The sequence below is a fragment of the Panthera uncia genome (genome assembly GCF_023721935.1).
Source record: "Panthera uncia isolate 11264 chromosome C1 unlocalized genomic scaffold, Puncia_PCG_1.0 HiC_scaffold_4, whole genome shotgun sequence".
Taxonomy (NCBI): Eukaryota; Metazoa; Chordata; class Mammalia; order Carnivora; family Felidae; genus Panthera; species Panthera uncia.
In genome coordinates this window covers 95,017,415-95,033,924 of record NW_026057585.1, presented here as the reverse complement: position 1 = coordinate 95,033,924, position 16,510 = coordinate 95,017,415, and the positions used below count along the sequence as shown (strand labels likewise).

The 16,510-nt window shown below is 44.0% G+C and overlaps 1 protein-coding gene across 8 annotated transcripts in view; it reads left to right on the top strand.

The window, feature by feature from the left end:
* Positions 1-16,510, top strand: part of PRDM2 (PR/SET domain 2) — a 122,960-nt gene that overhangs the window by 53,580 nt on the left and 52,870 nt on the right. The gene's annotated exons all lie outside the window — the stretch shown is intronic.

Genomic DNA, 16,510 nt, shown 5'->3' with positions numbered 1-16,510 from the left:
ACCGGACGGAGCTCGGCGCCTCGGCGCGGGGCCGCGCGGCGCCGGGCCCGCCGCTCCTCACTGCCCTCGGCGCGGGGCCGGGCCGGGCCGGGCCGGGACAGGACAGGCCCCGCCACTCCTGTCCGCGCCGGGCCGGGCCGGGCCGCGCCGCGCCGCGCTGCGCACGATTGCAACACTTGGGGTGGGCGAAGGTCTGAGCGCAGCAGACCTCGAAATTAGGCCAGTAACAAAATGGAAGTTGAAGACTGTGCCGTTTTGTCACTTTTGACTCAACTCTAATAGTTTTAGTTTGTTTTACGATGTTTTCGAACAAAAGGCAAAGCGTAGTCACACTTATAAGGGGGAGGGGATAATTTCTGGGTAGGAAAATAGTTTGGTTGGATGTATCATATTTCCAGCTGGCATTCGGACACGTTGGGATTTTTTTTTTTTTTAATGACGAATTTTAATGTGAATTCGCGAATCTTTCGTAGAGCCCAGTTTGAATATAAGCCAAGGCACGGTATGGTAGTTTCGTACTAATATAAATCCTTTTTTGCTCGTTTTTTTTTTTTTTTCCCCTTTTTTTGGCCTGCTTTAGGTCTTATGTAAATTTTTGTAGTCATCAGAACTCTCGAGTTCGTTCTTTATTCAGAACATTGCCAAGTGAGTTGTGAAAGTCCGATTGTAAATAAAATCATAACATAAACCTGATTTTGGAGGAATGTAAAAATAATATTTGAAAACATAGGCAAGAAGTTCATTCTGATTTTTTCCATTACATATTCTCTGTATTTCTCAGTGTAATGTGAATACAGCTAACTCATCCCAGGAGACAGTTGGTGGGTCTTTTATTCAATACATATTTTTAATTTACTGAATGTTATTTTTGTCACTCTTTTAGGTCATTAAATGCTTTGATCTTGAATCAGATGATCAGGGTCTAGAAAATTCCTAAGTGTTTTTTCTACTGTTGTAACTGAGTTTTATAGTTTTTGTTGATTTTAGGCTTAGTGAATAATTGTTTACATATTTTAGTTCCTTTATTTAGTGTTCTTTTTGTAAGTGATGCCACCAGCCTCTCCAGGTAAGTTGCGATTTATTTGCAGGGACTAGTTTGAGGGGAAGCGGAGATCTTTACTCTGCTAAGTATAACTAGTCATATATTTAGATATATTCATAGCTTCTTCGCAGCTTCTCTCAGGATTTTCTCTGTTCAACATACTTTAGTGTGCATGTTTAGAACATTTCATCATTTTCTGCTTTTTTATTTATTCCTGAATTTTATTTTCTCTTCTTTTAGATGGATGTGGAAAAAAAAAAAAAAAAACACCTGAAAATAAACTTTTTGTTTTATTAGTGATAGATGAATTTACACATGTTCATTTTTATACATGCCTAGATTGCTGGGTTTTCCTGTTGAGTGAAGTAGTTTGTACTTAACTCTGGGAAGCCTATAATCCACTGAATCTTAGGTTTTAATGAAAATACTTGCATGAAGCTTACTCTTGGAACTTAACAGTCTGTTTTGAACCACTTACTGGTAGAGTCCTGAAGTTTAAGAGAGTTTAAATAATGAGTCAAACCTTTTTTGCTTTTAAGTTAAATACTCTGAAAGCTAATTTATTGCTTGCAAAGACCTGAAACGGAGAACTGTTCATTTAAACTCGGTTCTGTTTAGGTCTTATGTGTGACCTCAGACATTTAAATAGTTTTGCAGGCAGTGATGTCAGAGAGTTAATCGACATAAATTTCATCCAGTAGCATGTTAATTTAGTAATTCTGAAAGCCAGATGTTGAAGGCACGCAGCTGACAGGTAGACTGACAGCGGCCTTCGCTTCATTTTGGCTATGAGGCCGGCAGACAGAAACAAAGGGCTGAATTCTTCAGAGTTCTGGGCCTCGGCTCCTTTGCATGACAGCTGCTGTGCCTACAGCTGTGCGATGCATGTGGCGCCTTTCAGAATTCATCACATCGCTAGTGGGTCATGAGGCGTGTTCTGGGCAGTAAAAAGCCCTGCTTCCTTTACAGAGTGGCCTCTTCTCTCTGTTTTTGTCTCTCTTATTCATTCATCTGTTCCTTCATTCATCTAATGTTTCTCTTTTTTTAAAAAAAATTTAAAAAAAAAATGTTTATTTCTGAGAGAGACACACAGGCAGGCAGACAGATCATGAGCAGGGGAGGGGCAGGTCCAGAGAGGGACACAGAATCCGAAGCAGGCTCCAGGCTCCGAGCTGTCAGCACAGACCGGTGTGGGGCTCGAACTCACAAACCGTGAGATCATGACCTGAGCTGAAGTCGGACGCTTAACCGGCTGAGCCACCCAGGTGCCCTGCAACTAATGTTTCTTGAGCCCCTGCCGTGTGCCAGGCACTCTGCTAGGTTGTATGCTGTGCACTGGTGAGCAGAAAAGAAGCAGTGGCCTGGAGTCTAGTCGGGGGAGACCAACATTAAATCTGCGAGTTGCTGATCAGCGCCTGGATGGTTGGCGTGGAACAGGCCCTCAATCAATATTGGTTGATTGGCAAACAAGGACCCACACAAACTTGTAGCGAAGGAAGAGAACACAGTTCATATTGTCTCTGACCAGGGAGCGTGTAGGTTTGCCATGGGCCAAAGATGTGCATACATTGGGTATTTCAAACTAGAATTTTGGATTCTCAGCTTTGTTATTCAGCCTAGCTTCTTACATGTCTGAGCAGCCCGTTAGGAGATTGAGCATGAGAATTTCTTGGATGGGACAGATCAGCCTTTCCAGGTAGAGAAGAAGGGAGGGCTTTTAGTGTCAGATGTTTCAGCGATTTCAACTTGAACTGTAGGAAGATTGTAATCTGTGAAGTAACCTAGAACGTATTTCTAAGGATTTACCGTCTTCTCGATTTGTGCCGTTACTGTGAGAAGAGATGGAATTTGCGTGTTAGCAGTAAATAATGACTGTCGGCAAAAGTGCTTTTAAAGTACAGAACGTGAGAGCAGGATCCGAATGTGGTGTTGCCCTGCTGTCTCTTGGCTACAGAAGATCCTTACCTGAAGTTCTTTTCCCCTAAGGAAACAATAGCGGCTCCCACAGATGGGCTTAGTGGAGGGAATGCAGAACTTGGGGCTCCGGGCTTTTGACCAGGTGTATTACTGGGGAAATCGTGTCACCTGTCTGGGGGTCCAGTTTCCATAGCTTTAAAAATGGGCGTCCTAACGCGGAATAGTGTCTGTGCTACCTAACCTCGTGGGGTTGCTGTCAAGAACAAACGAGATCATCCAGAACAGCCTGGCGCACGCCTGTCCGTTGGAGCAGTAAGTGCCACCGATGGAATGTGGCTGACAGTTCGTGTGTCTTGCGGAGGAACTACCGACTTTGTGACTCATTTAATCAGCTGGTATTTGTGGAGGATTTCTGTACGCCCAAAATAAGCAGCGGGCCTCTCCACTCCTGTTTCCCGTGGCGGAGCCTAACTGTGGCCCTTCACCCTTATTTTAGGCCTACCGCTACCCTTTTCGTGCTCACAACAGATTCGAGAGAAGGAGGTATTTCTACGCTTGATCTTAGCCGAAAGGCCGAGAAGGGATGAGGAGGTATTTCTAGCAGCAAATAGTTTTGATGCCTGATAGCTGGACAGTGAAGGAGGCAGTTTATACCAGAAGCGGCAGTGAATTGGAAGAGTATATATAGCTCCTTAAGGTTACCCGAGAGGCTTAGAAGAATGTAAATAGTCCCTGAGAATACCAACCGGTTTATAGTGTTTATCTAGGTGACTCGTAGTACTCACAGAACAGTTAGATTATAATCCGTTTAAAGAGGAAATCTTTCACGTATCTCTGTAATCAGAGTCATTCAAGTAAAAAACCGTGGTACCGGGAAGAACACTTAAAGATTTCTATAGTTGCACATATTTCGAATTCTTTCTTCTCCAAAGGTGACAAAGCCTATATACACACTTGAATGGGAGGTAAGAGAGCCACGTGCAAAGTGACTTGGTCTGAGGCCATTTAAGGAAACAAAGTGTCTGGGCAACAGGGAAGGAGAAGGGGACTCGGCTGGGCTCCCCGGGTGGTCTCTTTCCAAAGGGTGGAGGGACGAGAGTGGGGAGGATGTGCGCAGGAGCCCTAGGGGACTGTCAGCAGGTCGGAGAAGTGGAGGAGGTCTGGAGGGTCTCCCTGATGTGACAGGCATTTGCCGTGTCTGACAACTGCTAGGTGCCCAAGTTACAGTGGAGAACGAGAACGGCCAGGGTTTCTGCTCTCATGGAATGTATGTTCTAAAGAGCAGGGGGATGACTAGTCAACCGATGAACAGTATGAGTTTTGTCACGTTTCGTGTGTATGAGACACGGTGTGACTGTAGATGGGTAGCCAGAGGTGGCCTTTCTGAGGCTTTGGCATGAATGACACAGGGGTGGGCCCGGGCAATTTCAGCTCCAGGGAGAGGGACCAAGCTGGAGGTTCCGTCAGCAGTTGGGGAAATTTCTTGCTGGGGTCGGGGCGGGAGAGGGGAGGTGGTGGGTGCATGGAGGGGCCACTTAGAAACCTGCACAAGTGTGGTTGTGTCATGAAACTCAGCTCTGTAAATGGGCGTATTGGCCTTTTTTTCTGCCAGGCACTCACTGCACTTAGTGGCTGGATCGGTACGGAAAATTAGAGAGATGAGTAAAACATTCAGGGAGGAGCTTTTCATCCATCTTAACGTGGCTCAGTGCAGGTCAGGCTCACTAGGTGTTCCAGTCTGCGTGTGTTGGGGGGTGTCCTGGGTAGGGAGGGGGGCAGGCGGGAGGACGTGCTGCTGCTGTGTAGTGACGAAGCAGAGCACGGTGGGGGGGACTTCTAGGAAGGATACTGAGGAGGGAAGGAGGAAAGACCAATGCATGAGTTGGGGAAGGAAAAACTCGGGGGGACACAGGAGGTCACGGGTCGCTGCTGGGCAACAGGTAAAAGACAGATGTGGCGAGAGGCTCTGACGGAGGCATGGAGCATGCTCCCTCCTGGGCACCGGCCCACGGGGCTGCAGCCGGGAGCCCCAGGTAGTGCTGCACTCTCTCCTTGGGCATTCCTGCTCAGCCTCTACTTCTGTGGTGTGCACACCTTCTCCGGAGGAGGAGACCGACACTTAGCGAGGTTGGGTAACTTGTCCAAGCTCGTTGCCGGTGGCCGTCAGCGTCAGAACTTGAACCCGGGTTTTCCATGCCTTTCTTCTACGGGATATGCTGCTTTTCGTCCAGGTCTCCGTGGGTCGGGCAGCAGCAGCAGATGTGACAGCACTGGTTCCGTTTAAAGTTAAAATTAAGGAATATGTGTAGTAAAAGCCGAGAGGACAAGCGTACTTCGATGGTGTTTGCCGTCCTGGTGTCCTATAGCAGCCGATGGCTCTTTTTAATGTGTTTATTTTTGATGGAGAGAGAGAGCATGAGTGGGAGAGGGGCAGAGAGAGAGAGGGAGACACAGAAACGGAAGCAGGCTCCAGGCTGAGGTGTCAGCACAGAGCCCGACGCGGGGCTTGAACCCACGAACCACGAGACCCTGACCTGAGCCGAACGAAGTCGGACGCTCAACCGACTGAGCCACCCAGGCACCCCCGGATGGCTCTTTTTGAGGCTCTGGCCAAAGCTGAAGGGCAGAGGCCTGTCTGAATGATGGATGCCTGGCCGTGGTGCCTGAGGATGATGGCAGATGGGCCCTGAACCTTGTGGGCATCTGGTGGGCAGGTCCTGTGCCTACTTCAAGGACACTCCTTGGTAGTTCTTGTTTGCTTGTAGGGCACGGGCAGTTGGAGGCGGTGACTTTCCTGTGGAAATGTGGCCTCAGCATTAAATGCTTGCCAGCCTGCCGTATTGAACCCAAGTGAACAGTGTCCTGGTTGGTCCCCACGATGGCTCTCACTTGTCTCTGGCTGAGTGATGCCTTTGCTGAGCGTTGGGTCCCGCCTCTGATGGTTGCGTGCCAGGTTGGTCCCTGTTGCTGTTCCCGTGGCCTGTCTTTATTTTTTGATTTTAATTAAAAAAAGTTTCTTTTTTAATCTTGAAGTAATCCGTACAGCCGACGTGGGACCTGAACTGAACAACCCCGAGGTCAGGAATTGCGTGCTGTTCCAAGTGACCCAGCCAGGCGCCCCTACGGTGGCCTCGTTTTAAAAGCTTGATACAGTTTTGGTAGTTTTTCAATAGTTGGAGACAGGACTTTTTTTTTTTTTTTTTTTTTTTTTTTTTTTTTAATTTCTAATTCTGTTGCTACGGATTTGCTCCAAATTTAGGTAATAAATTGGTCGGTAGCTTTGTACCTTTCATGTTTGCTACGTATAACCTTGTTCATAGGGAAATTAAGTGGATTAACTAGAATTTTTCAAAGCCTTTTGCACATTTCAACTGTAGTTCAGTGGATGAACTTGGAAAAAATCCTGATACATGCCATGATTAAAAACTGCTTCAAACATCATAACTGAGCATATTAGGAAATCTGCTGTGCTCCGTGTGTACTTAGGCTGTTATTCTGGGTCTCCTGTCCATATATAAATTGGAAGGTAAAATTTACCCTAATCCAGAAGATAGATTTGATCATGACTAAGTTTTCTAAAAGGAAAAAAGAAATGAGACCCTTAATGCAATGAGCTCAAAGTAGTTTAGTTGATACTAAAAATATAGTTGTAATTTGAAAGTAAAAAACAAAACAATTTCCCGTGCTTTCCCTAAATCGGAGTACTAGGTTCTTTTTCTAAATTACAGATTAATTGTTGTTTTTAAAACTCATGGAGTGCCTCCTTTCTGAACTAGGTGGTTTCGTGTTCTGGTTTACAGAGGGGCTATTGCACGCATGCGCTTAGTAGAATTACAGAAGGGACTATAGTTCTATATGCGAAGTTGCCTGTGAAGAAGTGAGGAATTGGGTAAATACTCCAAGGACACCGTGATGCAGGTTAAATGTTAGTAGTTCTCCAGACAGCCTTAGGCTGGAAGAAGTGTTTGCCCGTGTTGGTTTCAGATAGGCTGGCGTGCTCGCGTGGCACTCACGCTGTCTGTTCACGTTTTACGTGCTGCCAAGGAGAGTTCTAAAGTTTGATTTGATTAATGTTAATAAGCTGGTTGACACAGTTTAGGGAATCTGAATGGAGAAGCAAGAGTTACTTGAAAACACTACCGTTATTTCTCAAAGTAAAAAAGATGAATGAATACTGAAAGCAGCCGTTTCTCGTTATTGCCACTCCGATTCAAACACGGTCAGACCTTACAAGGGTTCTTGGCTGGAATTCATTCCTTCTGATGTATTTTGATTCAGACCTATCTCGTGATTTGACATTTAACCTGCGCATCCCGTCGTTATGTGTCGAGTTGCTGCTTTCTGTTAATGGCGGGAGTGACGGCAGTGACTCCATGAGTGTGTGTCACACGTGCTTGGCCCTGTGCTTGGCGCTCCGTAGACAGCATTGCTGATGCTCCCAGTAGCGCGGCAAGGACTGGATCCTTCTCTGTAGATGAGGGAGCTGGTGCTTGGGGCGGGGGTTATGCGGTTGGCCCAAGTTCACGTGGCTCCTACAATATTTGGCTCTGTCTTGCCTAAATCCAGTGTTTATTCATAGTGTTTCTGAGTGGGACAGCTATACTGAATAAGTAGCAGTGTTTTATAAGGCTTTACTAATTAGCCAGGATGTATTTTCACTACTCACTGTAGAATTGCCCACTTTAATCCTGAATAATAAGGCAGTGTGATTAAGTGAAGCCTTTGGTATTAGAAAGCTACCTTATGGTGAGAACTAATGCCTTCAGTTATTTTTGCTTTGGGGGTTTATGGATTGAAGAGATTTATTGTGTTCCTTTGAGCACCTCAAACAAACAGTTTTTAAAAACACTAACATTACGTTTTTGTCCCTTGTTAGCTGTTGTTTGTTAAGTGTTTTTTTAGTGGCATCTGTTGGTTTGGGCTTCAGATGAATGGGATTCATTCCATTTTTCTTAAGTTGTACATTGTTTTTGAAGTCATTTTAGAAACCACAAGAACAGAGAGAGACATTGCCTTGGCCTAGGTCCCTGTGCAGTGTGGACGGTGGGCAGGGAGGAGCTCTTTTCACTTCGTCTTATTGGTGATTTCAAGATGATGATGTGTTGTTCTGCTTCCTTCTTGCACCAGTGTGCTTTTGTGGAGAATGATGGGCTCTTAAACTGAATACAATATAATTTTTAAAAAGTTTTCTTAAGCTGAGTGTTCTGGATCATTAACATGTTTTAATTTACGTACACTCCAAAAATTAAATCTAGAAACTGATGGCAAGTGCAGTTCTGATTTGTTGTGGGGTTAAATCATGCTTATTGTTAGTTTCTTTCACTCTTACGATGTGACACTAACAAAAGAGAGGGACTTTGTTTTATTTATTTTTTTTGTTTTGTTTTGTCAAAGTGTTTACTGGGGTGGAGGGGGTAGTAGCTTTTTTATTTATTAAGAGGAGCTCATTTGAACTGTTTGAAGCAGCACTTTGTTAAGAGACTTTGTTTGCTGTTCCCATTCTAGTGGCTTGACTCATTTAGGAGGAAAAGCATGAAAAGAAACAGCGAGAAAGGAGTTGCCCTAACCTGTCCTTGTGCACTCTTGAATTTTCCTAACGAGGGGCAGGGGTTGGTTTCTTAATTGTAATTATTCCACCGCAGAGTCTTTGGAACATGTATGCGTATGTAAGAATTTTGAAACTTCTTGAGTTTGTAACAAAATGTAATACAGCCTTTTCTACCTGAACTTTTTTTTGAAGTTTATTTATTTTGAGAGTGAATGAGCGTGAGCAGGGAAGGGGCAGAGAGAAAGAGAGAGAATCCCAAGCGGACTCCGTTGCTGCCAGTGCAAAGTCCGGTGCGGGGCTCGATCCCGTGAACTGTGAGATCATGACCTGAACCTAAATCAAGACTCAGATGCTTAACTGACTCAGCCACCCAGGCGACCTTACCTGAAACTTTTAATAAGAGTATTTACTCTGTCCTTAAAGATTTAGTCTTTTTAAAAAAACGTTTGTTTATTTTTGAGAGAGCGAGCTGGGGAGGGGCAGAGAGAAAGGGAGACAGAATCCCAAGCAGGCTCTGCACTGTCAGCACAGAGCCCACCTTGGGGCTTGATCTCATGAACTGTGAGATCATGACCTAAGCCAAAATCAAGAGTCGATATTTAATTAACTGAGCCACTGGGTGCCCCAAGATTTAGTCTTTAATCCTTAACACCCCGCCCCCATGCCTCAAACACACATGGTATACTGGACAAAACCTCCGCTTTGTAATCTGTGCTTTCATTTTCCAAAGGCATTTTCCTTTCTATTCTGTCCTTTTTTTCTGTAAGTTAGGAGGCACCCTTGTTTTAAAAGGTTAAAACTTGGCACATATATTAAGAAGGGTTATTAAACGTCTTGAAGGGTTATGGGTAAGAGACTAGAAAATTCCCAGCCTTCTGAAGCATCTGTTGTATCTATTTCCACTTCCCATTTTTTGTAGCCACGGACCCTGAAATTTAAAAAAAAATTTTGATGGAAATTTTCATAATAAGCTGGTACATGTATAGTTATTTTAAGTATTATGTTTATATGTATATATATATATATATATATATATATATATTTAACGTTTATTTATTTTTGAGACAGAGAGAGAGCATGAACAGGGGAAGGGCAGAGAGAGGGAGACACAGAATCTGAAACGGGCTCCAGGCTCTGAGCTGTCAGCACGGAGCCCGACGCAGGGCTCGAACCCACGGACCGTGAGATCATGACCTGAGCTGAAGTTGGACGCTTAACTGACTGAGCCACCCAGGCGCCCCTGTTTTAATATATTTTATTTTTTTATTTTTTGTATGTTTATTTACTTTTGAGAGAACATGCGAGCAGCGGAGGGGCAGAGAGAGAGGGGGACAGACAGAATGTTTGAATAGTTTCAGAGGTTAGAGACTTATTCTAATGATAAAATCATGATTGTGTGTGTGGTATATAAAAATACCAGTTTCTAAAATAAGATTATGATATCTAAAGTCCTTGCAAATTCAGTACTTTAAAAACTTTCGCTTACAGGCTTTGATTAATTTAATCAGTGTCTGAATGGTCCAAACCTAATTTGCTAGGTTTAATAAATTAAATGTGTGACACCAGTTATGTGTAGTTGCAGAGGATTATCTTTGCTTTGGTTAAAAAGAAAACCAGTGGATGCCTACTTAGGCTAAAATGCACCCCCCCCCCCTTCTGTTAAAGCTGCAGTGATAGTCTTTCCCCTTGTCCTTCTAATCCTTCCTATCGCTGCAGTCTTTTGTAGGTTTCCTGAGACACCACCTGCCACAAAAATGAAGACAGACTGGTTTGTTTTGTTCACCGGTGTTTAGAACCCCAAAACCAATCGTGCAGTGTTTGAAGTGGCGATACAGTTTGGAACGGGCAACAATGCAGTTCCTGTGCCTTCTGTTATTTTTTTCCTACCGTTTGGCTTCTTAGGTTCAGATTTCATTCTCTTGCCAGTTTGAGGTGGAGAGTATGCCCTTTCTGGTTCTGTTGGCTGTATTTTTGCTTTTAACATATAAGATCTTTAGACCCTGTTTCTCTGTGCAGGCAAGCGACTGCTGGTTTTAGGCAGAACGTCTGAGGATCCCTGTGAGGACCGAGGGCTTCCACCTCCACCCCCTGCCTCTGGTACCTTCTCTGTAAGCCTGATAATGCTGGCATTAGTGTAGACCAAAGTCTCACATTCATCTCTACCCGGTTTATGCTGCCCGGGGTTTATGCTGTGGGCAGCGTGGCGCTGGTTAGCCGCAGCCCTGGTCTTTTACACACGGAACCCTCCGGAACTCTCCTCGTGTAGTTACGTGTTGTGGATCGTAATTTTTGTAGGTTTAACGGTGGGGTCAAAATTAAAGTGTCTCTCTCACTGGCATTCAAAACAAATAATAAAAGGGAGTAACTATAAATCAATCTTGGAGTTTTGAACAGGGGGCTTAAAATGCCAAATTTGTCTTTAGCAGTTTTATTAGCTGCTAAATACATTGTCACAGAAAGTCTTCCTTGCGTGTGATCATGTAGTTGGTAACAAGATCAAATTTGGGTGTGAAGCTTAGTATCTATTTATAGTTTTGGGGTGCACTCTCTCGCTCTCAAAATAAACTTAAAAAGAATTCGGGATTAAAAAAAATGCAAATTGGGGGCACCTGGGTGGCTCAGTTGGTTAAGCAACCGGCTCTTGATTTCAGCTCAGGTCAGGATCTCATGGTTCATGGGTTTGAGCCCTGCATTGGGCTCTGCACTGACAGCTCCAAGCCTGCTTGGGATTCTTTCTCTCCCCGCTACTCTCTCTGCCCCTTCCCTGCTCACTGGTTTGCTCTCTGTCAAAATAATAAACATTAAAAAAAAAAAAAAAAAGCCTTAGAAATGGAAATTGCTGTCTGTGTGTCACGGTGGATTCAATTTATGGTTGCAGTAGACGGTAGAAAATATTAAAATCAAGAAAAAATGATGCTTAATTAAAACACTTTCTGACCCTCTTCAGGTTTAGAGAGACAGGATCCTCTGAATCTCATGGGCAGTTGTCAGAAGCGCATGGAATTGGTAAACTTTTTTATAGTGACTGTTGTGCTACGTCCAACTTAAATTTCTGTGCTAAAAGTACATGAGTGTACTGCTTGGGCTTCGTTATTGCTTCTGTATTAGATACAGCTTGATCAATACTTTGCAGACGGATAACCTGCTAAAATGAGCCTGAATCGTGTGTGTCTGTTGTGGGGAGGCGAGCAGGGAAAAATTGCTGACCCCGCTATACCTTTGAGTTCCAGAAGATGTACAGCATGTGGACTTCATTGTGGCATGCCAGAACACGGCCTCGGAATCGTGAGGCCGGCTTCATGGCCTGGCTCCACCAGTTAATAGCAGTATGACTTTGGACAGGTTACTCCACATGTCTTGATCTTCACTTCGCTTGTTGGTAAAATGGGGTAAGATCTGCCTTGTGGGATCACTGCGAACATTAAGTGAGAGCCTCGTAGGAATATGCCTGCACACTGACCTTGGTCCCATCTTAGTGGGTGGGCACTGGTACAATTAGGTCCGTGGTGACTCTGCCCGTGCTTGGACTTATCACGGCACTTCTGAAAAAATAAAGGAATAGTTCCAGTATCTTTTAACGTGGCTTATTGAAATCCATCTGTTTTGCTTCGGTGACATGAAGTGGATTAAGTCGATTGAAAATCAGGTGAGAGGTAAGATGTTATTTGGATCTGCAGCTAGGTACACACCATGGCCCTGGAGAACTCGTCATGTGCTAGAGACCCGCTTTTCTCTCAAAAGCTGTCCTGTTTTACTAGTTACCCAAACTGGGACACCTGTGGTTACACAGATTGGTGGGTTAGATAACTCCTGGAATTTGATTTGTTGCGTTTGCCTGGGCAAAAGTAAACATGTTTGTTGCCTAAATGAAGTGTTTACTGTTTTCTTCTCGTTTTTCTGTCACCTCTCTGTGGTCGTAACCACTCGTGACTACCATACTATTAGGACCAAATTTCATGCGGTTGACATTTTGGGTGTATTTTGGAGACGTTTCCTTAAACATTAAATGATCAGACCGCCTTGAAAGTAAATGTGCGGGAGCAATTTCCATGCTGCACGTGACAGATTAGGAAATCTGTCATTTCACATCTTTCTGGATGTGCAGTCAGGAAAAAACAAAAATGTGAAAGAGTCCTTTTCTTACAAGTTACCAGTAAAACCGACAAGACCGTTTTAAGGCAACAAATGCCCTGATTTTCTCTGCGGCAATTTTATTGAATAGTCTAAGGAGTTGGGGTATTTTTCGGGGATCACACAGGTGTACCCCTCCGTATGCACGTTCACATAGACTCAGAACTGAACTTGGTGATGACGTAGAGGTCTCTGGGTCTCCAAGTGTATTTATGTCTCTGTGTGACCACCTGGAAAGAGGGGCCTTCACTGTTGCCTGATGTTCAAAGGGGTCTAAGGTTTCTTTCCCAAAAGATTAAGAACCACGAAGTGAGCTGGTATGTTTAGACAGTTGGTTGGAAGCAATAAAATATCAAGGTTACAGGTTAAAAAAAACCTGAAATGTACCTCCAGCTTCTGTGGGAGCATTACTGCATATTGATGGGAGCATTAGTGAGTGTTTGAAGCACTCCGTTCAACCTCTGTCCTCATCCGGACTTGCACATTTCCATAGTGATATCTGGGTGGGATCGTGTGAGTCACTGTATAGGACAAATGAACAAAACAAATGGATGAATTCGGGATTGTTAGTGGAAGCAGAATGTCATTGTCCTCCTAAGAAGGAACATACGCTGACAATTTAGACTTGTGGGCACGGGGTTTCTGAAATTTGTTTAGTAGAATCTCCTGTGGCTAATCCTTACCGTTGGTTCCATTGAGTCTGTGTCAGGCACTGTGCAGCGTTCTTTTTATGCATTGTCAGATTTACTCCTCCTGGGGACAGTATCAGGTAGTGGTCACTAGTGTGTCCATGGTTTGTTCCTGTCTGCCTTAACCAGGAGTATTTCTCCTTAATCAAATCATGGCCCAAGGCTGTGCAATACAGTTTTAGTTTTGTGGATTTCAAGTTGTGTGAGTTTGTGCCCTTCAGGAACCTGTTTTAATCAGAGTGCCACCCCAACAGTGGGGAGGGACAGGAGAGCCCATTGCAGTGTCTTAGATTAGTTGGGGTCAGACCATCTGCAGGAAAGGTGTGTGACTTTGGGGGCACAGGAACCTTTTGGGAGCAGGTGAAATGTGACCGGAGTGAGAGGGAGGCCCTTTCTCCTTGCCTTGGGCACTGGCCTGGGAGGCAGCCGTTTAAAATCCTAGTCTTCTGTGAGCCCTTCCTCCCAAGCTTCTTTGTTCCCTGGGGGCGTTATTTTACGCCTGTGTTGGCAAAAGATAGAAGCAGCATCAAGTCAGGATAATGTGGCCTAATCCTGGGACACCAGCCCTGAGAAGATTTTGGTGTGTCTGAAAGGCTGTCGTCTCAGGCCGCACTCCTGAGGAGGGCCCAGCTGCGCCAGGGGTCTTCGCTTTACCTGGCTGGCCTGCGATCTACATCACCCCCTCCCCTATCTCTCTCTGCCCCTTCCCTCTCTCCCTCCTACCTCTCTGGCTCTCCCTCTTCCTACCTCTCTCTTCCCTTCCCCTCCCTTGTTTTTATTTTTAATGAGATTCAGATTCTCTTGAACATCTTTTCCGTTCAAAATTTGCTTCTTGTTGACATTAGGTAGAGCCTTTCTGCAAAGGGGCTTGGCTTTTCGCAGAGTTGGACATAACTTCAATTTTAAGTTATACACACACATACACCCACCCACCCTATATAGCTCTTAACAAAGTGCTTTGTAGATAATAAGCACCCAGGAAAAATGCAAATACTTCCGCTTCACCATGGTTCCAGAAACCTTACAAAGTATGTCAAGGAAAAAATTCTAATCTTGCAAGAATTGAGCTAAATTTGAACAGTAGTCTGATACATGCTAGTGCATCTGAGTGCGAGATGTCTTGTCAAATAGGCTGGTTAGTGGGATTTTGTTTTTAGGTGCAGATCTTAGGAGAAAAAATCTTGAATTTAAATGTAATTTGTGACCATAATTTATGAGGAGAATACGTTTTAGTTCCTTCTCTGCTTGTGAATCTCTAAAAGACAGCATTTTGAGTTCTCCGAGTAGGCAGATTTGTGCTAGTTGGTGCACATGCAGGAGCCTCCAGAGGTCCAGGCTCTGCTCCGGTGCAGCGATGATGTGTCCGTTCACAAGCTCTGATAGAGGCACATCCGCAGGTGTGGCGGAGGCCAGAGACAGTTGAGGTCTTGGAAAGAAGGGAATGAGCTTGCTCCGCTGTAGTGATGAATAGTCTTAAGAACTATACCCGAATAAAATGTCTCATGGTAGATCTAAGTGAGGAGTAGTTTAGTATCTCTGTAAATGGTCTTATTTTCATAACCTGTTTCTTAAACCTCTATCAAAATGTGGCATATGAGTTTTGTATTTTTAGGAGAAGCAAAATAAAAGCCAGGAAACCATACTCTCATGATTATCATGGCTGACTGCCAAAACATTGACCCTTCGCTTACACCTGGGAGGCACTCAACACGATTATTTAAATTAGCTTTTTGGTTTAAATAAAGATGGGTGTCATAACCATAAAGATGGGTATCATAACCGAGTGCAGTGAAACAAGAAAAAGAATACAAGGTGTGTGGCTGCTCAAAAGGAGGAGGGAAATTAAATTTTTGTTTGAAGCAACGTGATGCACAGGGAACAGAGTTGAAGACCCACCAGAAGGTTAGCTGTGGCAGTTTGAATGCTTACCCAGTGTCGTCTGTTGAATGATGTCTCTTGTGACTACACCCCCTTTAAATGTGCGTCTGTTGTGGATTTGGTGTTTCTGGAGCTAGTGCTTGTTTTCTGGACACTTAACAGCAGGTGTACAGGTAGGAGATCGAGAACAGAGAAGCACTTCAGTACTTTCTGCCATGTAGACAGAGTGGACAGTTGAGACCTTTTCCAAACTGTATGGGTATAAATTGCATATATTAATCTCAATCCATAGTGGCCATTTTTCAGTTGCCTCATTAATTTTGCCTTTGTTAGTCATTTCTTTCAAAAATAATGTATTCATTTATTTTTTGCATAATAGAACCAAATGTTCATCTAGAACAGTTAGAAAATATGAACACATAAACAGGTCTCCTACCTTCACCAATAGTCTCATTGCTGGGAGCCACCTGCCAGCATCTTAATCTTCTTGGTTTACATCTGTGGATACATTGTAGCCTGATTTTATTAATTAGTGCTGTGGCTTGATCATTGTTCCTGTAAACGTTTCTGTAAACAAATCTAGACCATGATCTTAAGTGTGGTAATTGTGTCTTCTTTCAGATTTATGTCTGGGTTTTATTTCCTGAAAGTATTTTTCATCTAAATTGCGCAGTTAATTCATCCGGATATAGAATTGTAGAATTTATCATAAATGACTTTCCTTTTAGCTGAGGATAACCAGTTCTTGAGGGTGTGGCTGTGCACTCTGTTTTACCGGGTTGCCAGGCTCGTGTCGTCCCCACCTCCCTACCTAGTTCCCAGTCCTGTTTGTGTGGCCTCCGGGGACTGACACTTGAATTTAAGGTTTTTACTTCGTAGTTGCCCATTCACTTTTTATATGCAAGGTTTTCAGACTTTAGATACATTTTTTCCCTGTAAAATAAAAGCTACTGAAGATCCTTGAGAAGAACCCTAGAAATTAAAATAATTATAAAGAAGAACAGGCTGGCAGCTTGTTTGAGTTTCAAGGGTATTTGGTTAGTCTCTAGAATCATTTTGTTCATGCCACAAGACTTTGAGGTTCCGAACAGTATAAGGAAATTTAATGCTTTCTTAATTTGAATTTATTAAAGTTTATTTGGGGAGCCTCTTCAGGTATTTGGATTTATCCAGTCAAAGCCACTAAAAGCCTTTTTTAGAGAAATTCAAAGCTCCCTTCAGATGTGATCCTTGCTGCTACTGCCGTCAGCCTGGCACTTGGAAGAGTTGCTGGCTGGACCCTCCACAGGGGCAGAGGCTGTGCAG